The sequence below is a fragment of the Protopterus annectens genome, chromosome 13.part0, assembly GCF_019279795.1.
Source record: "Protopterus annectens isolate FY-2018-M chromosome 13.part0, PAN1.0, whole genome shotgun sequence".
Classification (NCBI taxonomy): Eukaryota; Metazoa; Chordata; order Ceratodontiformes; family Protopteridae; genus Protopterus; species Protopterus annectens.
Genome location: NC_056747.1, coordinates 221,511,965 through 221,536,308, shown reverse-complemented (window position 1 = coordinate 221,536,308; position 24,344 = coordinate 221,511,965). Strand labels below are relative to the sequence as shown.

General features: G+C 44.5%; 1 protein-coding gene across 4 annotated transcripts in view; it reads left to right on the top strand.

The window, feature by feature from the left end:
- Positions 1-24,344, top strand: part of LOC122787177 (transducin-like enhancer protein 4) — a 728,148-nt gene that overhangs the window by 685,594 nt on the left and 18,210 nt on the right. The gene's annotated exons all lie outside the window — the stretch shown is intronic.

Genomic DNA, 24,344 nt, shown 5'->3' with positions numbered 1-24,344 from the left:
GTGCCCTCAGTCGACCTGAATATCAAAGTCTTGGATCCTGCGCCAGTTGCTGTCTCCTCTTCCATGACATCAGGTCATCAGGGGTATAAAACATGCAGCCGACGCCATTTTATTCAGTTTTTCTTGCCCCAGATGTCAGGTGCCCCCCAAATGGGGAGCAAATATATACATATATAAAAATATAAATAAACAGCAATATATAAATGCACTTTTAGCAACATAAACTTTATCTTCATCTAAAAGCAAATACACCACAAAGTCTTTAGAATATAGTGAAGGAAAGAGAAGATGTTATGTGATCCTATCTCGCCTACATTCTGAACTGATGGGTTCGGAGCCGATCCCTCGGCTCCGACTCGGCACGCTTATGCTATAGAGCGAGGCCTCTAATTGGCTGAGCTATCTTTATCCCAGGATGCACCACCACTAATCCCCCAGATCTCGTTTGCCGCTAACAAGCTTAGACGTGGTCTCAACATTGGCTGGGCTAAGTACTATTTATTTAGGCTTTTTCCTGTCACAAATTTCCTTACTTTGAACCCAAAAGCTGTTTTAACAGCTATTGTTGTTATATTAGTGTGATTGGTGAATTTCTGTTGGTAAATTCGTGATTTTTTTAGTCAGGGAAGGTTTCCCGTTTTAGTTAGAGGGGCCTTCCCCTGTTACTTTGCTGCTTGTGTATCTTTCTTGGGTCAAGTACCTGTTTAAGTTAGAGGGTCTTGACTCTCTTTCTCTCTTTTTTTTGAGTCTGTTAACTGTTTACTGTAAAAAAAAAAAAAAAAAAAATATATATATATATATATTTGTTAAAGTTACTGGATTTAGCTTTACCTTTATCTAAAGTTTAGTGTTTGTCACTTAGATAGGTTCTGTGGCAAAGCAGTTATGTCTAAAGAATACAAACCCTCCGGGTTTAAGAAATACACGAGGTGTGGTTTTAAAATGTCCATAACGGACGACCACTCCTCGTGCGTCTATTGCTTAGGTGCTAAGCACCTACAAGAGTCGTGTAGTGTGTGCCACGCGTTCTCTTCTAGAGTCCTCCAGGAGAGGAAAAACAAATTAATCCTCAAGGGATTAATCAAGCCTTCCTTCGAGGAGGCTTTATCTTCCTCTCTGTCTCCTTCTAAAAAGAAAAAGGCGTCGGCTCCGACCAGTCAGTCGGAACCGACCGCTAAAAAATCTAAGCAGACTTCTCCATCGGCTCCACGGACTTCAGAGCAGAGGTCGGAACGGTCTGCCTCGATGCCTCCAGCCTCGACCCCTCTGGTTTCGGAGCCGAGGTCTGGGGCATCGAGAGGCGGGTCACCCTCATCGGCTCCACTGATATTGGAGCCGATAAGGGTTACCGGCTCAGACTCTTCCCCTCGGGCGAAGTCCTTATCGGCACCGAGGGAAATTTCCTTGAAACCTTCCTCGGAGCCGATAATTGTTGAGTCCATTCGGAGCCGGTCCCCGAGCCCTTCGGAGCCGATGGAGAAATCGGTTCGGGCCCGTTCGGTATCCTCTAGATCATCCAAGATGTCAGATTCGGACATCGACAGGGTGCTCCTTCGACTCTTCCAGTCTCCGGTGTTCCAAAAGCTAGTTTCGGCTCCAGCCCATTTGGCTTCGGAGCCGATGGTCCACTCCCCTTCTGTGGTTCCTCCTCCAACAGCTTCGGGCCCGACCCTTGCTCCAACTCCGGCTCTTGGGTCGGAGTTCAGTACACGGACTTCTTCCTTCGGCCCTGGGGGGGAGGCTTCGGGATTGATGCTCTCGGTCCCAAGTCTCCCTCTTGGTGCGTCGGCGGCGGGAGTGCCGTCCACTGTCGTGACCACGGAGGTGGGACCCTCCCAGGATTCTGGTGGCCCCGCCTTCAGGGCTATGAGGAGTGCTTTAGCCAAATCTTCCTTGGCTACCTCCACGGTTTCCCCAGCTACTTCCCTGCATACGGAGACTGGGTCGTTGGCAGTCCCCCTGTCTTTAGACAGCGGAGCCCCCGGGCCTCAGGTTACCCCCGCTGGGGTTTCTCCCCCTCCTGGAGGTCCTCCTGAAGCCTCTTCGGAAGAACCTCCCAGGAAAAGATCGTGCAAGAGGAAGCACGTTGACTCCCCTGATGAGTCTCTGACATCCGACACTGATCTCGATGATGCAGAGGGGTCCCCTAAGTCGTCCTCGGATGATGTCTCCTTTGCAGACATCCTGGAAGCCCTAAAACAACGAGGCGGCTGGCAGTCCAAACCTCCCTCTGCTGATGAGTCGGTGTTCCTGAAGGCCTTCGGGGCTCAGCCCTCCGCCTCCTGGGTGTCTCCGCCCTTCGACGAGCTCTTGGATTTGATCTGTCGAAGGGCGTGGGAACACCCAGACTCTGTGGAACCGGTGCCTGCTTGTCCGAACAAATTTCTCTCGGTGCCCCCTGATAGAGAGTTCCTAACAAAAGGTGTGGCTGTAGATGCTTTGGTGGTGGCATCTGCTACCCAGCAAGATGTAGCAGTGGCTTCTACGTCCGTCCATCCTCCTAATAAGTCTAGGAGCATGGATCGGTACGGAAAGCGCACCCTCAGTTCAGCGGCCTTTACACTGAGGTCCTTGAACTACCTTACGCACTTTACCAGATTTCAGAGGGATCTGATTAAGGAGCTATCCGATACCCTCTTGGGTAACCTGCCTGAGGAGCTGGCCCAGACGGTTGGCTCTCAGCTGGCTACAATGTCGTCCATTTCGAACTCGTCCATGAGGCTCATTTCTTATGCGGCCGAAGGGGCGAGTAGAGCGGCGGGTACAGGCATTGCTCTACGGAGACAAGCCTGGCTCCGTCTGTGTCATTTCGTGGAGGCCTTTAAGTCTTCATTTGCCGACGCCCCCTTTGATGGGTCCTCCCTGTTTGGACCCAAGGTAAAGGACACACTAACCCGCTGTGAACAGGAGGGTAAGACTCTGACTGCAGGGCACGATTTTCCACTCCCTTTCGGCCTTATCCCAAGGCTAAAAGAGGAGGGAAAATGTGGTTCTGTAGATCTCAGAAGCCTTACCCCTCTCAGCAGGAGGGTTCCCCTACCAGAGGCAGAGGAGGGGGAAATTCATCCGGAAGACGCCGTCCCAGAGGCGGCAGAGGCCCTCGCAACACTGGAGACCGCGAGTCCTTTCGTGGCTCTTCAGCCTTTCATAGTCCCTGAGGGATTGCCCGGCTGTGCTGCTCCGGAGCCAGTCGGGGGTCGTTTCTCAAAGCACCTGAAGGCCTGGGAAGGGATCACTCAGGACCGATGGGTGCTTCGGATTATCGCCGGAGGTTACTCCATCCCATTCTCTCACCCCCCCCCCCCAGTCCAAAAAAATCCCGGACCCGCCACCCAGTCAACGGGATACCGCAGCCTCAGAAGTTTCAAAGCTGCTGCAAAAAGGAGTCATCCAACCGGTCCCCGCACCCCAGATTGGATTAGGGACTTACTCAAGATTCTTTTTGGTGCCAAAAAAGACCGGGGACTTGAGGCCCATTTTGGACCTCAGCATCCTAAACCGTTCAGTCAGAAAGTCCAAGTTCCGAATGGTCACTCTACAAACCATTCTCCCATTGCTGGAGAAAGGTGTTTGGATGTGCTCCATAGATCTCAAGGACGCTTATTATCATATCATGGTACATCAAGCATCCAGGAGACATCTGCGCTTCAGCCTAGGAGGCAGTCATTTTCAGTTCCGTGTGCTGCCCTTTGGTCTCACCACAGCCCTCAGGGTGTTCACCAAGTGCTTGGCAGTCGTGACTGCTCACCTGAGAAGTCTAGGATTCCAGGTGTTTCCGTATCTAGACGACTGGCTCCTAACTGCCACCTCCAAGCATCTACTTCTGCGGAGCCTACAAGCCACTATATCACTGGGCAATTCCCTTGGAATCACCTTCAATTGGCCAAAGTCTGTGTTGCTGCCATCTCAACGAATAAGATTCATAGGGGTAGAGATGGACTCAAACCAAATGCGGGTCTATCTACCTACAGACAGAATTCAAACCATACAGAATCAAGTTCGAGCCTTACTTCCCAGGTCCAAAGCCCCAGCCAGAATGGTCCTGCAGCTATTGGGATCCATGTCTGCCACGGTTCTTCTAGTCCCCTTGGCAAGGTTGCACATGAGAATCCTCCAGTGGCTTCTTTCAGCTCAGTGGTCCTTTCAGGAACTCCCTCTCAGTCACCTCATATGGATCACGGAATCTTGCAAACGGGACCTTCGCTGGTGGCTAGTGCCTCCAATTTGGATCAGGGGCGACCCTTTGTTCTACCTCCTCCGGCCACTTTGACCACGGACGCCTCCCAGATGGGGTGAGAAGGGGCTTTCCCTGGGCAGGTCTGTCCAAGGCGAATGGCGACCGGAAGGGACTCTTCTTCATATCAACATCCTAGAAATGAGGGCAGTACTCCTGTCCCTTCAAGCCCTTCACGATTATCTCCCTCAGGGCGTAATTGCTGTTCACTCAGACAACATGTCAGTTGTCTGGTACCTGAACAAACAGGGAGGGACCAGATCCTATCCTCTTTGCAGAGAAGCCATGAGAGTTTGGGAATGGGCAGTCTCGACCAAACGCTTCCTAGTGGCTACTCACATACCGGGCAAGTCCAATGTCATAGCCGACAGATTGAGCAGAACCATCCTCTCTCCTCACGAATGGTCTCTGAATATGACAGTTGCAAGTCAGATTTTCAGCGAATGGGGAGTTCCGTGTTGCGACCTCTTCGCGACTCCTCTGAATGCGAAGTGCAAAGAATTCTTCTCCCTAACCCCGGCTCCGGGGAAGAGCCCCATGGACGCATTTAGTCCATCCTTGGCCCACCGGCTTGCTTTATGCCTTCCCTCCAGTTCCTCTCCTCCCCAGGGTGATTCAAAAGGCATCTCTCTTGGGGAGCAAAATGATCTTAATTGCTCCTTACTGGCCTCGTCAAGTGTGGTTCTCCTATCTTCGAAAACATGCTCGGGAAGGTCCATGGTTCCTGGACCAGGTCCCAGACCTACTGGTTCATCAGTTGGGACTATTCCACCAGTCCCTACACGCCTTAAAATTGATGGCTTGGCTCCTCCTCTTCTGACGATAGTCAGGAGTCATACATTGGATCCAGATGTTGTGCACATATTATCTTCGGCCCATAAGTCTGCTACAAAGAAACTGTATTCTAGCAAATGGAAAAGGTTTGCTATTTGGGCTCAACTCCGAGGCCTGGACCCCATTTCTATTCCCGTGGCAGAAGTACTAAAATTTCTGACCTGTCTTTTCAATCAAGGCTCTTCAGTTTCTACCATCAAAGTACAATTGGCAGCAATTTCTAATTTTCACGAATCCATAGACCCACCTTTAATGAGCAACAGATTGTGTAAGACCTTCTTGAAAGGTGCTGCTCTATTAAGACCTCCGATTTCTCATCCTGCACCTCCATGGGATCTCGATATACTGTTACGCGCCTTGACTTCTTTCCCCTTTGAACCGGCAGCTACATGTGATCTAAAGTTTCTATCATGGAAGACAGCTTTTCTGGTGGCGATTACTTCTGCCAGAAGAGTTTCAGAGCTTCAAGCTTTGTCAGTGAAACCCCGTACTTGGTTTTCATAAAGACAGAGTATCCCTCAGACCAAATCCTTCCTTTGTTCCTAAAGTTTGTTCTACTTTCTGCTTACAACAATCGTTAGAGCTTCCAGTTTTTTCCCAAAATACTCTAACAAAGCAGAGTTCATATTCCACACACTAGATGTCCACAGACAGTTACGTTTTTATTTAGACAGGACCAAACAAACAAGGAAAACAGATCAGTTGTTTGTATCCTTTGCAGATAACAAATTGGGCAACGCTGTCACAAAGGTCACTATTGCCAAATGGATCAGGGACTGTATTACTCAAGCTTATATTTATTCTAACAAAGAGCTTACCACCTTTGTCAAGGCTCATTCTACAAGGGCTATGGCTACTTCGGTAGCATTTCATTCTAAGCTTGCTATTAGTGACATTTGTGCTGCGGCTACATGGTCTTCCCCGCACACCTTCATTTCCCACTACAAATTAGATGTGGCATCTAGAGGACGAGCTTCATTTGGTTTCACAGTGCTCAGGAGTGTTTTCCAATGAGCCACCCGGGATTTAGGTGCTAGGGACGCTGTCCCATCAGTTCAGAATGTAGGCGAGATAGGATCACATAACATCTTTTAGTTATGTACTCACCATAACTTCAGATGTTTGGGATCCATCTCGCCACATTCTAATAACCCACCCTTCTTCCCCCTTCCTTGGAGATCAGAGGATATCAGAAGGTCCGAATCCTGTTGTTTCATCTTGAAACATCTAACAATGTTATTTAACCAAGTTGTGCATGTGTGCATGAATGCGGACAAACAAGATCTGGGGGATTAGTGGTGGTGCATCCTGGGATAAAGATAGCTCAGCCAATTAGAGGCCTCGCTCTATAGCATAAGCGTGCCGAGTCGGAGCCGAGGGATCGGCTCCGAACCCATCAGTTCAGAATGTAGGCGAGATGGATCCCAAACATCTGAAGTTATGGTGAGTACATAACTAAAAGTTATAGAAAAAGGGGGATGGCAGGTGGGTAACCTGGACTGCAACAGTGAATACACTCGAACATCTACATTTATAGTAAGTGTACACAACTGTACTATGTTCTTCGTGTTTCACTTTTACAGTCATTACATTTGGGTAGAATCCCAAAGCTATGGATGGGAGGATGGAACTAAGTAGCATTAGGGGCGGCTATAAGGCCCTGCAGAACTGCAGTGGCAAAGCCTGCCCTGGACTTAGAGAAGAGAGGCAAATTATAATACTTTGTAAAAGTATGAAAGGAGCTCCAAGTAGCAGCTTCTAGAATGTCTTTGGTTGGAACTCCTCTGAGAAAGGCTATTGAGGTAGAGGCAGCCCTGGTGGAATGTGACCTGATTCCCTTGGGCACTGGTTTATCATGATGCAAGTAGCAGAAACTAATGCAGTGGCTTATCCACTTAGAAATAGTCTGCTTTGATATAGCCTTCCCCTCTGATCCTGCAGCAAATGCCACCAGTAGTTTCTCAGATTTTCTTAGAGATTTGGTCCTGTTTAAGTAGAATCTTAGTTGTCTGTGTACGTCCAATGAATGCAGAATACGCTCGCCCTTGTTCTGCGGATTTGGGTAAAATGTTGGCAGGCGAATAGTTTGATTAAGAGCCACACTGGCTACCACCTTGGGCACAAAGGAGGGATTGGTCCTGAGGGACACCCTGTCCAGGTAAAATGCAATAAAAAGCTCCACAGCCATGAGGGCCTGTAGTTCTGAAACTCTTCTTGCTGAAGTGATTGCCAAAAGGTAAGCTGTTTTCCAAGATAAAAACTTTATATCCGCAGTAGCTGCTGGTTCAAAAGGAGACAGGGTGAGATTTTCCAGCACAAAATTGAGGTCCCATGCAGGAGTTAGTTATTTTCTGAGAGGCCTTAAAATTTTGGCCTCTCTAAGATACTGTTTTAGCAGAGGATGAGAAAAGTTGGGAGGCTCCGTGTTGTAATGAGCCGAGATGGCAGAAGCATGGATTTTTATTGAAGAAAAATATAGGCCCTTGTCAAGCATCTCAGTCAAGTATTGTAAAATCTGAGGAATATTTGGTTTTGCTGTGTCCGTTCCTTGTACTTGGTTCCAAGCACAGAAACTCTTCCATTTATCAGCATAAGATTTTCTAGTACTAGTCCTTCTGGCTTCCAAAATGACATCCACCACAGATTTACTGAGCGGTGTTGTTTGAATAATTACATGATCAGCCATGCTGCCAGGTTCAGAGTTTGGAGCTGAGTGTGCAGAATTTGATTGCTCTGCTGAGACAGTAGATGAGGTGTTTGAGGCAGGTACCAAGGAGGGAGTTGAGACATATTCCTTAGAATTGGGTACCAATGCTGATGAGGCCAGTCCGGGGCAATTAGGATCATTTTTGTTTTTTCCTGTCTGACCTCTAGTAAGACCTTGGGGAGAAGAGGCAGAGGAGGAAAGGCATAGACTGATAGGTTTTTCCAGCTGAAGGATAGGGCATCCACTTTCCATGTGGGAACCCCTGATCAAGGTAATTAAGTCCTCAGCCATTTTGATCATCCGTTTTTTAGGCATAGGGGGCCTGAGCACATGGCTCATGCATTGTTTTTTTAGACTTAGAAGTTGTTTTTGTTTTTGAAGCTGGCGTTGGTTTTATATAGAAATGTTGAGGCCTGAAAACACCCACAGAAGCTGGTGTCTGCTCAGTGGCTTCGGACCCATCTGAGGGAGAGACATCCACGGGTACAATACTCTGAGAATCTCGCGGCATACCGGACTCCGCATGGGTCTTGGTAGAGGCCTGCGACTCAAAAGTAGCGGGTATCAGGGGCTGCGAAAGTGCCTCACTGAGTACCGGCAAACCGGCGACTGGCTTAGGAGAAGCTTCGTCATTGGTTTTGGACCTCGATGGTCTGTCTCTGTCTGTCTTTTTCTTTGCATTTTTTGTGAACTCCGGTAGTTAGATTGCTATCCGACGACATTTCAGGGTAATTAAATCTGGATCCAAAATATTTTGAAGCAAAAATATACAGACGCTTAATAGTGCGTTGGTTAAATCTAGCACAAAACCGACAGCAAGGCACGTTATGAATTGGGCCTAGGCAAGGAATACAGTACAAATGAAAATCCTTATGAGGTATTTGCTTCCCACAAGTAATGCAATTATTAACTTTTACTGACATTGGTAAGGAGCAAGAAAAAGTTTCCCCAACGGGGTACTTAGCTTTAATTGAAGACTTCGCTTCTGAAACTCGGATGCGAAAATTTCAGGAGTCGGCCAACGGGCACTTGCGAACTACTTCTGCTTCGGGCACTGCGTGGCAAGAAAGACTGAATAAAATGGCGTCGGCTGCATGTTTTATACCCCTGACGTCATGGAAGAGGAGACAGCAACCGACGCAGGACCCAAGACTTTGATATTCAGGCCGACTGAGGGCAACCTGCCAGCAGATTACCCAAATGTAATGACTGCAACAGTGAAACATGAAGAACATCTAGGCATTACTATAAATGCAGGAAAATCTGCCTTGTTGCCATCACAATGTATTACCTTTATTGGTGCAGATTTAAATACAAACGACATGTTGGCGAAGCTTCCTCAAGAAAGGATACAAACGTTACGCAGTCAAGTGCTTACCTTACTCAACAACAAAAAGGTACATGCAAGATTTGCCCTCAAAGTCCTAGGCTCTATGACAGCGACGATAACACTATTTCCCCTGGCACAACTTCACTTGCAAATATTGCAGTGGCTACTCTTCGCTCAATGGTCCATACAGGAGTTACCCATGTCTCACGAGATCTTCATAACATACGCCTGCAAGAAGGACCTACTTTGGTGGGTTCAGTCCACTCAGGTAACAATGGGCAGACCATTTGTACTTCCCCAACCTGTCGCTACAGTAACCATGGACGCATCCCAGACAGGGTGGGAGGGGCATTATTTTGGACAGATCATCACAGTACCATCTACACATCAATGTCCTAGAGATGAGGGTGGTACTTCTGGCATTGCAAGCATTTCAGAACTCTCTTCCCACGAAGGGCTATTGCAATTCAGACAGACAATATGTCGGCGGTATGGTACATCAACAAAGGGGGGAACCAGATCCAACCCCCTATTTTGAGAGGCTCAGAGAGTTTGGCAATGGGCAATATCTTCTCTACACTTTGACAGCAACACACTCTCAGGGAAATCCAACGTTATATCAGACAGGCTAAGCAGAGCGATTCTCATGCCACATGAGTGGTCCCTCAATCAGGAAGTTGCGAATCGAATTTTTTGCAAATGGGGCCAGCCTTGCTGCGACCTTTTTGCCACTCCCTTCAATACCAAATGCAGCAACTACTTTGCCCTAATCTGCCCTCCTGGAGAGTCACTGAGGGATGCACTTGTTCACAACTGGCCCCTTGGACTTCTTTATGCCTTTCTCCCTTTACTCTGGATTCCAAAGGTTATCCAGAAAGCAAAGTTGTTGAGTTGCAGGTTAATTCTTATTGAGCCATACTGGCCTCATCAGATTTGGTTCCCCTTTCTTTGGCCCCACCTTCACGAGGACCCATGGATCCTGGACCCAGTGCCGGATCTTCTGACGCATCAGTCAGGAACGTCCCACCCTACCCTCCACAGCCTCAAGCTGACAGCTTGGCTTCTCCATTTCCGATTGTAGCCAGGATTCTGAAATTATCCCCTGCAGTTCGTCACATTCTAGTCTCCTAGCACAAGCAGACGACTAGGAAACTTTATGTAAGCAAATGGAAGAGGTTCTCTTGTTGGGCTAACAAAAACATATAGATCCCCTTACAGCATCTATAACTGCAATTTCTGACAGAAACTTTTAATCAAGGAGCAGCGTCAGCTACTATTCGAGTTCAATTAGCTTCTATTTCTAATTATCATGTGGGAGACTTTGTGTCTCTAGTGTAATGTCCCATAGACTATGCAAAGCTTACCTCAAGGGTACTTTTCTGATAAGACCACCCTTCAGAGAACCACTATCTAGTATTATCATCTTTGATTCTGCCTCCTTTCGATCCAGCATCATCTTGTTCACTAAAGTTTTTATCTTGGAAAACACTTCCTGACAGCAATTACTTCAGCCAGGAGAGTATCAGAGTTGCAAGCCTTGTCTATCCATTCCTCCCTATTTGATCTTCCACAAAGATAAAAGTCTCCCTGAGAACAAATCTTTCCTTCTTACCGAAAGTTTGTTCTCAAGCAAATTTAAATCAAAATACAGAATTACCAGTGTTTTTTCCTAACTATGGCAGCAAGGCAGAGTATAAGCTCCACCAACTCGATGTGCAGAGACAGTTGCGTTTTTACTTGCATGGGACCAAAGAACTCAGAAAGTCAGACCAATTGTTTGTCTCCTACTCAGGAAATAAAAAAGGTTTGGCAATCTCAAAAATTACCTTGTCTAAATGGCTTACTGAGACCATCACCTATGTCTATGATTCCCACAATAAAGAACCGCCAGGAAAAGTTAAAGGGCATTCAACTAGAGCGGTATCTACATCTATTGCCTTTCAATCCAGATTTCCATTGGATTCAATTTGTGCTGTCGCTACATGGGTTAACCCTCATACCTTTACTACTCATTACAAAGTACTGTCCTGAAGAGTTTATTCCCTTGAGCCACCCAAAAAAAAGGTGCTTTGGACTCTGTCCCAACCAGCAAGAATGAAGGCGAGATGGGACAGCATAACATAAAGAAGTTATGTACTCACCATAACGTTCCATGTTTGTTGTCCAGTATCTCGTCTTCAGTCTTGCGTCCCTCCCAGCCATCCCCCTCCTGGAGGATTTAGAGTGAATTTCTCAAAAATTGGCAGATAAGGTCTAATTCCCTCCTTGCCTTTTCTTGTTAACTTTATGACAATATGTTATCTTTTTGGATATTGAATATATCATAGGAACCTTTCTCCCTCAAATGAGATCTGAGGAACAGCCGCTAAGCACCATGGGATAGGACTTAGCCTCGAGCCAGTAGAAGTTCTCGAGTTGTGGTATACGGCCGAGTTGGAGCCAAGTTTCGGCTCCAAACCCAACCAGCAAGACTGAAGGTGAGATTCTGGACAACAAACATGGAACATTACGGTGAATACATAACTTCTTTTTTGGGGTTGCCGAAATGATAAAATATTTTATTTTAGGGTTTAAACTGCCAAACTGAGCACTACCGGCCTACATACATAATGGACGTAATACAGGATGAGTAACTGTGAATTATTGTTTTACATGTATTGCACTGAGAGGGATACTAGAGTTTTTCATTAAATTAACTTTATATATGGCTTACAGGAAGGATGGTTTTCTTATTTCAGGTATTTCACACTAAGTATTCATCAGTATCATTACAGTGCAATTTGAACCTATTGATTATACATCCTTATCATTAGCTTTAGTGACTGTTGTGGAGATAGTTACATATTGGACTGAATTTTTCTTTTCTATATATTACTGCAAATCACCTGCACTTCACTTTCTAACTCAGCCCTCATATCTCAAACTTGGTTATTCATTTTTGCAACTATGAGTACATCATCATATCTAAGTCACTGAATGTTCTTGATAAAACCTATTTGTGACTTTTACTCATGTTTATCTGTTTGAGGATGACAAATAGTCTGTATGTCTATAGAACAATAATGCACTACAGAAACAGTATATCTTACTACCATAAATGATAACATTCAGATATAAAATCAGAGCATTCATGAAATAGAATAGTGCAGAATTAGAAATGAAAAAGGGACAATCCAAGAGCTACACCAACAGGCACAGAGCAAAAGGCAAGTGAAAGGTTAAAGAAGCATGCATCCATAACTGCAGGACAGTAAATTATATATTACAACACAAAACATTAACCTCGTTCATTACTCATCCTTCAGCTATCTCAAGGTCTGCATGGTAATTAATATTTCAAACTAACACCATGCTGACTGTCCATAAATAACAGGCTAGTTAAGGACCAAAGGTCATAAATCACCATCTCTGTCACTAAGCTCATGTTTCCTACAGAGCCTAAATAATCCAGTGTGAAGAGAATATGAATGTATGTGCCTTCCCTAAGTGGCAAACATGAAAGCACAATATACAGTCTACATAACAGATAGTGAAACCTTTGAAAATGTTACTTACAAAAAGTCATGATTCACAGACCAAAGGCTGAGGGTTTGAAACATAACGAAACCATGGTGAAGACTGAAAAGTATTTATAATACATGTTCCCACCTTGGAATATAGAGTTATAATTAAGCAGATAACATTTATAAAATATAAAATCAGTCATTCTTGGCAATGAGAATAAACTACAGCATTAATGTGCATGTTATGTTTGTTTCTAAACAGTTTACTTACCTTTTTGTACTAGTTTAACTATACTTACAGGAGAACAGAGTTTTTTGGGTGTTCTCTTTCACGTAAAAATAAACTGTTAGGTTAGAATGACATAATAGTAAACTCTTGTTAAATTATCAGTGAAAATCTTAAAATTCCTACTTAATCACAATGTGATCCTCTGCAGTACAAATGAGCACTACAGAAGTGACATTATACTTGGACAGGGTTTGAAAAATTCTATTTGATACATTCATAACAAGATGCTGCAAAAGTATCTGCTGTAAGATATAGACGTTAAAGCATAATATTAGCTTTCATTTGGGACTCTAACCCAAGATCTTGAACATACAGTAATTGCATCTGTAGTGCTATACAAACAAGAGTCTTAGGACAGATAGGTGTTCAGTTTTCCCTTAAGAACTTTATCCTTACAGCTTGAAAACCCCAGTATGGTGATTAAAGTCAAATTATATATATATATATATATATATATATATATATATATATATATACACACATGTACACACACACACCAAAATAATACAGAAAAAGACGTTAAATTACACACACACACACACCAAAAAAATATAGAGAAAGGCATCTGCTTAGGCACTGTAAGAATCATAGAAGTGAAAGGATAATATTTCTCATTTGGGACCCAAACCCAAGACCTCTGTCTGTCAAGAGGCTTTTGTTCATCCAGTGGCAGTGACACCAACACAGTATACTGGACATCTTTCTTTTCAGTATGAAATGTAAGCTAATATTATAACTTTACTTCTGTGATTCCAGCAGTTACTAAGCAGAGGGCTTTTTCTATATTGAGTGTGTAGATGTAATTTTTTTCTACTTGTTAATTTACACCAAGGGCCAAAACAGAGGGCTTCCACTTTAGTGCATGTGCTTGTATTTTTTTTCTTAACATTTAGCCACAACTGCTTATAATTTACACAAAAGGGCCTAAGCAGAGGGATTTCTCATACGTGTGTGTGTATAATTTTTCTTAAAATAGGAGTCATAACTGCTTATGATTTACTAGGAAAACCATAGTCCATTAAGGTGAGAAAGAGAAAAAAAAAATCTCACCTTTAATGGGCTGTGGGTTTCCTAGTTTGTCTTTCACCTGGGGATTTGGTTCTTGCTTACGATTTACACAAATGATATAGCAATATTTTAGATGCACAAACAAGACATTTACAGATCTAAAGTTTGGAATTTTAGTGAATCAGTCTTACAATATTAAAGATTATTTGAAGCCTTATATATGGGTATTGGTGTCATTTATCAGACTAAGTTGATTTTCACAATTGTAGGAGCAGAATCTGTTAGTTATGTTGCACAAAGCAAAGCTACAGCTTAGTCTTGTGACAGCAAAAAGAAAAAAAAAACATACTCTGTTTCTGTAGGCCAATTTTGCTTCTTAATGTTGTGCTGCATGGGCCTAGATATTTCTGGAAATGGCAACTAAACCTTGTAACACAATGACTCTCTCGCAAACCAAAATAAGGAATTGTCCTAATAAGTGTGAAGGAAAAAGTGGTGAAAAACAAAAATCAGGAATTAATGTGTGGTAAAGTGTCAATACCATGCTGCATTAAGGCAAGATAGAGAGGATTATGATCAGGTCACTGATCATAACACGTGTATTATGTGTTCGATACATGGATGCCAAGAAATTCACCTCAACATCGAATCTTGTCATCCATGCCAAGAATACATAACAAGGGGTTATGATCGGTGAGATGATCATAATTCTTCATAGTGCATGGAGCTTTATCTGCACCATGTGTGACTAGTTAAAGGGGAAAAAACAAGAAGTTAGGTACTCACCATAACGTTCGATGTATGTAGTCCATCTCGCCTCACATTCTTACCCGTGGATTCGGAGCCGAACCTCGGCTCCAACTCGGCCATACTCTAGCTCAAAGTCTTTCAATTGGCTGAGCTAAGACGGTATCCCATGTGCACTGCTCCCTTTCCCCAGATCTTGTATGTTGCGAGCTAATCATTCACTCCCCCACATACAACAACATATAGAGAAGGAAGAACATACCAACCAGAAAGGAATTTGAAACCATACCTAACCCCTAGGTCCTCCAGGATGGGGGAAGGAGGGGGGGGGTAAGTAAGAATGTGAGGCGAGATGAACTGCATACATCGAACGTTATGGTGAATACATAACTACTTGATGTTATGTAGTCCAATCTCGCCTACATTCTTACCAGTGGGACAGCGTCCCCAGCACCCGAATCCTGGGAGGCACAGTGGAAAATACTCCCGAGCACTGTGGAACCAAAGGAAGACCTGCCTCTGGACACCAAATCTAACTTGTAGTGAGCAACAAAGGTGTGAGGAGATGCCCATGTAGCCGCAGCACAAATATCATCCATAGACAACCTGGCCTGAAAGGCTGTAGATGTAGACACAGATCGGGTAGAATGAGCCTTCACTCAAAATGGTAAATCCCTGCCACCTGAAGCATAAATGAATGAAATACAACTGGAAATCCATCTAGATAAGGTGACTTTGGAAATAGGAGACCCAATCCTGTTTTCTGAAAATGAGACAAACAACTGATCCGATTTTCTGAGATCCTTCATTCTATGTAAATAGAATTGTAATTGTCTGTGCACATCCAGCTGATGAAATCTAAATTCTGCCTTGTTCGAATACAGGTAGTGCAATGGATTGGTTTAGATTACCAACGGAAGCCACTTTCGGTAGAAAGGAAGGGTTTAGTCTGAGAGAAACCCTGTCCTTATGAAAAATCAAGTAAGGTGGTCTAACTGATAAGGCTTGAAGGTCCGAGACACGTCTGGCTGAAGTGATGGCTACTAAAAAGATTGTCTTCCAAGTCAAAAATTTTAAATCACAAGTGGCTGCAGGCTCAAAAGGGGGCGAAGTGAGACATTGTAGAACAAAATATAAGTCCCAAGGCATAACTGGTTCAAAACTTGGAGGACGAAAAAGCATAGTGCCTTTCAGAAACGCCTTACAAAGTCTATGTGCCACGAGACTAGGCTCATCAGCGACATGAAAAGTGGAAATAGCCGCCAACTGGACCTTAATAGTTTCGGCCGCTGATCCTTGGTTGAAAAGCATGGAGAGGAACTCCAGGAGTGAAGAAATTGGAGCTGGATAAGGATCAATTTGTCTTACATGCGCCCAAATGGAAAATCTCTTCCATTTGCTGGAATAGATTTTTCTGGTGGAAGACTTATGGGATGAAGACAGAATATGAACGACTTCCGGTGAAAAATGATGAAGCCTGACTAATGAAGGAAGTGGAGGAGCCAGGCTGTTAACCGGAGGGTCTGAAGAGAGGGATGGAGCTGCCCTGACATATGAATCAGCAAATCTGGTTGAGGGTCCAGAATCCAGGGAGTGTCCACTAGGTAAGGATGGAGAAAGGGGAACCAAATTTGACAAGGCCAGTGTGGCGCAATCAGAATCATTTTGCTTCCCAAAGATTGAGCTTTCTGAATAACCTTTGTCAGCAGAGGAACAGGAGGGAAGGCATACAGTAGACCGGAGGGCCAATCGTGAACTAGAACGTCCCTGGGTGACTCCCCTTGAGGGGGGAATAAGGGTGAAGTAGCTACTGCATTTGGTATTGAGGGGGCTGGCAAATAGGTCGCAGCAAGGCTGACCCCACCTGCAGAAAATCTGCTCTGCAACCTGATTGTTCAGGGACCACTCGTGACGCATCAGAATAGCTCTGCTCAGCCTGTCAGCAATCATATTGGACTTCCCCGGAATGTGCGTTGCTACAAGAAAATGTTGGGAAGCCACTGCCCACTGCCACATTGGCATGGCCTCTCTGCAAAGGGGTTACGACTTGGTTCATCCCTGTTCGTTTAGATACCATACCACCGACATATTGTCTGTGTGGATCGCAATTGTCCCGAGAGGAAGAACGCTCTGAAGTGCTTGCAATGCTAGTAGCACTGCTGTCATCTCCAGGACATTGATATGCAGATGCATTTCGTGTTCCTGCCATGTGCTTTGGACTGTCCTGCCTAGATAATGCCCCCCCCCCCTATCTGGGAGGTGTCCGTGGTCACTGTGGCAACCGGAGGGGACGGAACAAAGGGTTTTCCCGCATCGAGGTTGCTGGTGTGAAGCCACCAGTGCAGATCCTGCTTGCACCTGTCTGTGATTATTATGAGATGAGAAAGAGGAAGATGCTGCAGAGACCACTGGGCAAAGAGTAGCCATTGAAGGAGCCTCATGTGTAGCCTTGCCAAAGGAACCAGCATAATTGTAGCAGCCATCGTCCCCAACAATTTGAGGATCAATCTTGTCTTTACTCTTCTCAAAGGGAGTAACGCGTACACCTGCTGTTGTAAACTTTGAATCCTTTCTAGTGGTAAAAACGCCCTCATGAGCACTGTGTCTAACTCGGTGCCTATAAAGGTAACAGGCTGCAAGGGCAACAAGGCAGACTTTTCCCAATTTAGAGTGATGCCTAATTGTTGACACAGTTTGATTGTGGCGTCTCTGGTTTGTAGGAGTAGATGCCTGGTTGTGGCAGAAAGGAGCCAGTCGTCCAGGTACGGAAACACTTGGAATCCCTGATGTCGCAAGTGAGCCGTTACCACTGCCATGCATTTGAACACCCTGGGGGCTGTGGTGAGACCAAAGGGCAGGGCGCGAAATTGAAAATGACTGGCTTCCAGCCAGAAGCGTAGATGACTTCTGGATGCCCTGTCCATCTTTATATGGTAGTAAGCATCCTTGAGGTTGATGGAGCACATCCACACTTCTTTTCCCAACAATGGGAGAATAGATTGCAACGTGACCATTCGGAACTTGGACTTCTTCACTTGGGTGTTCAATCTGCTGAGGTCCAAAATGGGTCTCAGGTCCCCTGTCCTTTTCGGCACCAAAAAGAATCTGGAGTAAGTCCCTAATCCGATCTGGTCTGAGGGGACAGGCTGGATGGCTCCTTTTTCTAGCAGCTTTAAAACCTCTGAAGCTGCGGAATCCCTTTGATTGGGTGGTACGTCTGGGATTTTTTTGATCGGAGGGGGAGCTGAAGAGAAGGGAATGCGATATCCTCCGGAAACTATTTTTAATACCCTTTGGTCCTGAGTGATACTTTGCCAGGCCTCTGGGTATAGTGAAATGCGACCCCTGACTGGCTCTGGAAATGCACAGTCGGGCCTGCCATCAGGAGCGCTGGTACGGAGAACCACGAAAGGAATCACGGTCTCCCTGGTTACGCGGGCCTCCTCTGCCCCTAGGGCGGCATCTACCAGAATTACCACCCCCTCCCCTACCTCTGGAGGGGGGCTCACCTTGTGCGTCATGAAAAACCTCTGCGATTTTTTGAACCACATCTTCCCACCCCTCTAGGTCTTGGGATAAGGCCTAGAGGGTAGGGAAAAATGGACTCCCACAGCAGACAGAGTTTTTCCCTCTTGCTCACACCTAGTGAGAGTGTCCTTCACCTTGGTTCTGAATAAGGAGGAACCATCAAATGATGGCCTTCGCGAAATTACAGAGGCACATCCAGGAGTGTCTCCTAAGAGCAACTCCTGAACTTGCTGCCCTACCCGCTCCTTCGGCTGCGTAAGAGATCAGCCTCATGGAGGAGTTAGCAAAAGAGTTGAGGGTAGACATCTGAGCGTTGACCTTCTGAGCCACCACATCAGAAACGTTACCCTGTAGAGCATCTCCAAGCTCTTTCAGGAGATCTCTTTGGAGCAGTGTAAAATGAGATAAGTAATTCAGTGACCACAGAGTAAAGGCCGCTGAAGAAAACATACGCTTCCCGTACCGGTCCATGGCCCTAGACTCCTTGTTAGGAGGATGGACGGTAGACGAAGTCTCAGCCTGTTCCTTCTTGGTAGCCGCTGCCACCACCATGGCATCTACAGGAACTCCCTTGGATAGAAACTCTTTGTCAGAGGGGGCGGAAAAGAAGTTGTTGGGTCTCCTGGGGACTGGTTCCACAGAGTCAGGGGTTTCCTACACCCTTCGACAAACCAGATCTAAAAGCTCATCAAAGGGTGGAGACACCCAGGAGGCGGAGGTCTGAGCCCAAAAGGCCTTCGGGAACACCGACTCCTCCTTGGAGGGAGCTTTGGAGGGCCAGTCACCCCTCTGCTTCAAAATTTCCAGGATGTCAGAGAAAGAGACATCCTCAGAGGATGAGTTGGGGGACCCCTCCGATTCCTTGAGGTCGGTGTCTGACGTGAGGGATTCATCTTGGGAGTCAATGTGCTTCCTCTTGCACATTCTTTTTCAGGGTGGATCCTCAAGCAAAAACACTGAGGGGCCCTCAGAAATATGGGGACCACTCATGGGGGTATCCTGAGGCCTTGCGTCTCCGCTGTCGAAAGATAGAGGGCAATCAGAGACCCACATCGGAGCTGGTGGGGACAGAGTGTTAGTGCCGAATGATGTCGCTGAGGACCTGGCCAGTGTGCTCTGCATGGCCTCGAAAGCTGGTCCCCCCGGCTCCGACGATCGACCAGCCATGGAAGACCTTGGAGCAGAAGGGACAATGTCCAAAGCCGAAGCAGGGGTCAGGCTTCCCCATGCCGAAGCACCGAGAGGGAGGCTAGGAGCCGAAAAGTGACCCGAGGCCTCCCCCTCGGGTCCGACCAAGGAACCATGAGTCCTGGACCCCATGGACGGAGCTGACGGGGTCGGATCTGAAGCCGGAGCCGATAAGCCAGGATGGGCCATCAGAGCTGACCTAGGGACATCAGACGGCGCCGACCATTCCAGCTCAGAAAGCTGAGATTCGTTCGATCGGAGGAGGAATTATCGACGCTGGTTGGGTGACAGGCTCCGGAGCCGACTGGGCTGGAGACGAAAACAATTTTGCCAGTACCGGTGACTGGAGCAGTCTCTGCACCACGCTATCTACATCCACATCTGAAAGAGTCCTGCAGGACATAGAAAGTACAGTTTTGTACCTACCATAAATGTAGATGTTCGAGTGTTCACCCTGCTGCAGTCATCACACTTGGGTTATCTGTCGTCAGGCGGTCCCGCAGTCGGCCGGAATTCCAAAGTCTTGGTCCGGCGTAGGTTGCTGTCACCTCTTCCCTGACGTCAGTGCGCCAGGGGTATATATAATGCAACCGACGCCATTTTCTTCAGTTTTTCTTGCCCCAGATGTCAGGTGCCCCCAAAAAGTTGGTCAGAAATTAGTACGAAATGGAGTAACCTCTGCACAAACACAAAATCCCTTCAGCTATAAGCAAATACATCAGTAAGGTATGGAAGAGATTTAGCCAGTAGATCAGAGGGGATGGAGGGAGGGTAACCTGGACTGCAGCACGGTGAACACTCGAACATCTACATTTATGGTAGGTACAAAACTGTACTATGTTCATCGTGTTACCCTGCTGCAGTCATCACACTTGGGCTGAATCCCAAAGCTAAGGAAGGGGGGAGGTATCATAGAGGGTTAGTGGAGGCTATAAGGCCCTGCAGAACTGCAGTGGTGAAGCCCGCCCTGGTCTTAGAGTAAAGAGGTAAGTGATAGTGTTTGGTGAAGGTGTGTACTGAACTCCAAGTTGCAGCTTCTAAAATCTCCTTGGTTGGAACCCCCCCTGAGAAAGGCTGTAGAAGTAGCTGTAGCCCTGGTAGAGTGGGACCTAATGGTAGCAGGGACTGGTTTCCCATGATGGGTATAGCAGAAACGTATGAAATGACCTATCCATTTAGAAATGGTTTGTTTAGATATAGCCTTCCCTTGAGAAGCTGTAGCATAGGATACAAAGAGCTGGTCAGATTTTCTGAAAGCCTTAGTTTTGTCCAAGTAGTAACGAAGTTGCCTGTGAATGTCCAAGGAATGCAGGAGTCTCTCTCCTTTATTCTGTGGATTTGGGAAGAAGGTGGGTAAGTGGATACTTTGATTTAACTCATTCACTCCGAAGCAGCTCTGAAAAAGCTGCCTGCTTAATTCCGTTTCTCTCCTTTGTTCTGTGGATTTGGGAAGAAGGTGGGTAAGTGGATAGTTTGATTTAACTCATTCATTCCGAAGCAGCTCTGAAAAAGCTGCCTGCTTAATTCCACCATAGGAACAACGGTGCAGCCTGAGCTCATTTTCAGAAAATCCATTTCTAATACAATAAAGAAAACAAATGTTCATAACTCTAACTATAAGAGCTAGACTAAAAATGTAAACACGAAAGTTGTTCAGTAGATACTGACCTTTCCAACAGTGTAAATGTTGATAGTGCATATCAAAGTCATTATTAAATATTTGGCAAGGAATATTGATATTGTGCATATTTTTTACCTTTTTGGAAAAGCAAAGCACAATATCTTGGTCAATGTACCATGCAGACCCATGCAATTTGAATTTAGTTTGTTAGTATGAATGTCAGCTTTAAAATAACTTAACCATTACTGTGTGATGCTCCTTTCTTGAGATATGCACAGAAATATGATTAATATATTATTTCTCATAATTGATAAATAAACAAACCATAATATCTCCTTACCTGTAGCAGACAGAGCCTACATATCAGTGTAGAAGTTGTGCATCTGAATGTCAGCTTCAAAATGATGAATCATTTGTGTGAGCCCTATGCTCCCTTGCAAAGATATGGGCATAATAATGAGAAGTATCGGAAATATATAATTCTCATAATCATACAAGACAAAACAAATTGTGATATCTGTACATGTGTACAGAGCACAGACACATTTATTTTACCATGTTGTAAGGAGTAACACTGTCTTCAAAATGAGGTATTACTTGACACACTAACATGCTCCCTTGCAAAGTTATTTATCAAAATATGAAAACAATCATAATTTCCATAACCTAAGTCCGAAACAAACTTTGATAATTGCACGTGTACAACATACAGGCACCATTCTTTTGCCATGTTGGAACCATCAATACTGTCTTCAAAATGAGGTATTACTTAGCACACTCAGATGCTCCCTTGCAAAGTTATGTACCAAAATATGAAAAAAAATAATTTCCAAAACAAACTTTGATATTTGCAGATGAGTACAACATACAGGCACCATTCTTTTACCATGTTGGAACCATCAATACTGTCTTCAAAATGAGGTATTACTTAGCACATTCAGATGCTCCCTTGCAAAGTTATTTACCAAAATATGGAAAAAAAATCATAATTTCCATAACCTAAATCCAAAACAAGCTTTGATATCTGCATGTGTGCAACATATGGGCACAATTCTTTTACCATGTTAGAACTATCAATACTGTCTTCAAAATGAGGTATTACTTGGCACACTGACATGCTCCCTTGCAAAGTCATGTAACAAAATATGAAAAACATAATTTCCATAGTCTGAGTCCTAACAAAACTGAAATCTTTTTAATATGTACAGCATTCAGAAGCAGTCAAAATAGTATAACACTTGGATGTTACTGAGCCCCTCCTCCTACCACCTAATTTCCACCCATGACTGACAAAGCATGGAAACATTCCCAACTACTGAGTACTAGCAGAAGTACAGTAATACAAGCAGAAATGGCAACCCTATCTGGTTCATCAATGTAAGAATTAGTCACAAAAGTAATAATTCCAGTTATCGCATCTGACTATCACTCTGGTTACAATTAGACCCATCAGTTTTCCTCAATGCAGTATGTGCATATTGTTAACAGATAATAAATTATTCTTGAAAGCTTGATACATAAACAACAAATTATAATAACCATCACTGAAACCTGAGCTATAGATAACCTATACTTGATGCACTGTATCTGTATTACAATTTTCAGCAGTCTGACCATGTATGCACAAGCACTTCCCTGGTACACAAATGAATTATTTCCCCTACCAACATCTTTATTACTATGTGTTATACACATGTCCGTAAATGAAACAGTCACCCAAATGACTCCTTCAGGAAAATGTTGAGATATGCACAATCACCAAAATTATATATATATATATATATATATATATATATATATATATATATATATATATATATATGTGTGTGTGTGTGGGTGTGTGTGACCAATGTATATATGTGCAAGTACATTATGTATATATATATATATATATATATATATATATGTGTGTGTGTGTGTGTATATATATATATATATATATATATATGTGGGTGTGTGTGTGTGTATGTATATATATATATATATATATATATATATATATATACACACACACACACAAAGGAAAAAATCAGGGGTTTAGGAGGGTAAGCAGTTGATGAAGAATGAGGGGGGTTGCTTACAATGACTCCAAGTAGAGAAAAAACACAACCTGGCTTGTGCATTCATCAAAGTGATAACGACTTCTACTTATGTGAGTAACAGTTACAGTAGCTGAGACTTTTCCCAGAAAATTGATAATGACTAATTGCTGTATTCTAACTGCACATATTGCTAATGTGATAATGACCTTCCTTATATTACTGCCAAAGGTATGAATGCTGAAACACAGGTGATAATTGCTGCACATAACCTGTTGAGTAGGCATTCATTATATTACATTGTGCAGCTGTTATGTAACACAGACTCAGTAGCATCAGTAAGGAGAAGACCTGAGTAATTCAGTCAAATAGTGTAACACTTAGATACTACTGAGGCCTTCCTCCCACCTAAATTCCACACATGACTGACAAAACCAGGAGAAATGCACAAAAAATATGGTAGCTCCATGCTGTCAGTAGTCACCTAATCATAACCTTTATCTCACTCAGGCAGTATAATCACAAATAGAATAATACAAGCAGAAGTGATGTAACCCAATGTAATTTGCAGACCGACTTTCTATGTGTCCCCAGTAACCCCTCCAATTGTTTGCATTCTATATGCACGGGCAACAAAATGACACAAATTGGCCCAGTAGTCACTTCAGCAGTGAGACCATGTATGCACAAGCACTTCCCTGATACACATATACATTTCATTACTGCAGTGTTCTGCATGCACAGATAAAAGTGATAACTGCTGCACATAACCTGTTGAGTAGACATTCATTACATTCCTGGTGCAGGTGTAATGTAAGGCCGAGACATTACCACCAGAAGCCTACTCTCCCTTGCACAGTGAAACAAAGATAAAATGAGTGGGATGAATCCAAAACTGTAGCCTCATCCAACCTACTGTTTTCCCAGTATAAAAAGCAAAACATGCAAAACTGAAACATGACACACAGTCCATATGAATCTGTGACCTACTTAGGGCACATCTGGTGGGACAAAGGTTGAATTTTCAAAATTAGCAAGTAACCACTCCGTAGCAGAAGAACCCATTCTGTAGACTGTCCTACTATGCACAAGCACCAGAATGCAAGATTTCCATCGATAAACCCTTCAGCAGCCCTTACAAATACACGCAACAAAAACTGACATATCACCCCTATGACTCCTTCAGTAGTATGTCCAAGTATGCACAAGAACCAAAATGAAATATTCCCTGCAATGACCCCTTCAGTAGTATGTGCAAGTATACAAGTACCAAAACGAATCACTTACTGACCCCTTCCTCCAGCCTAAATTCCACA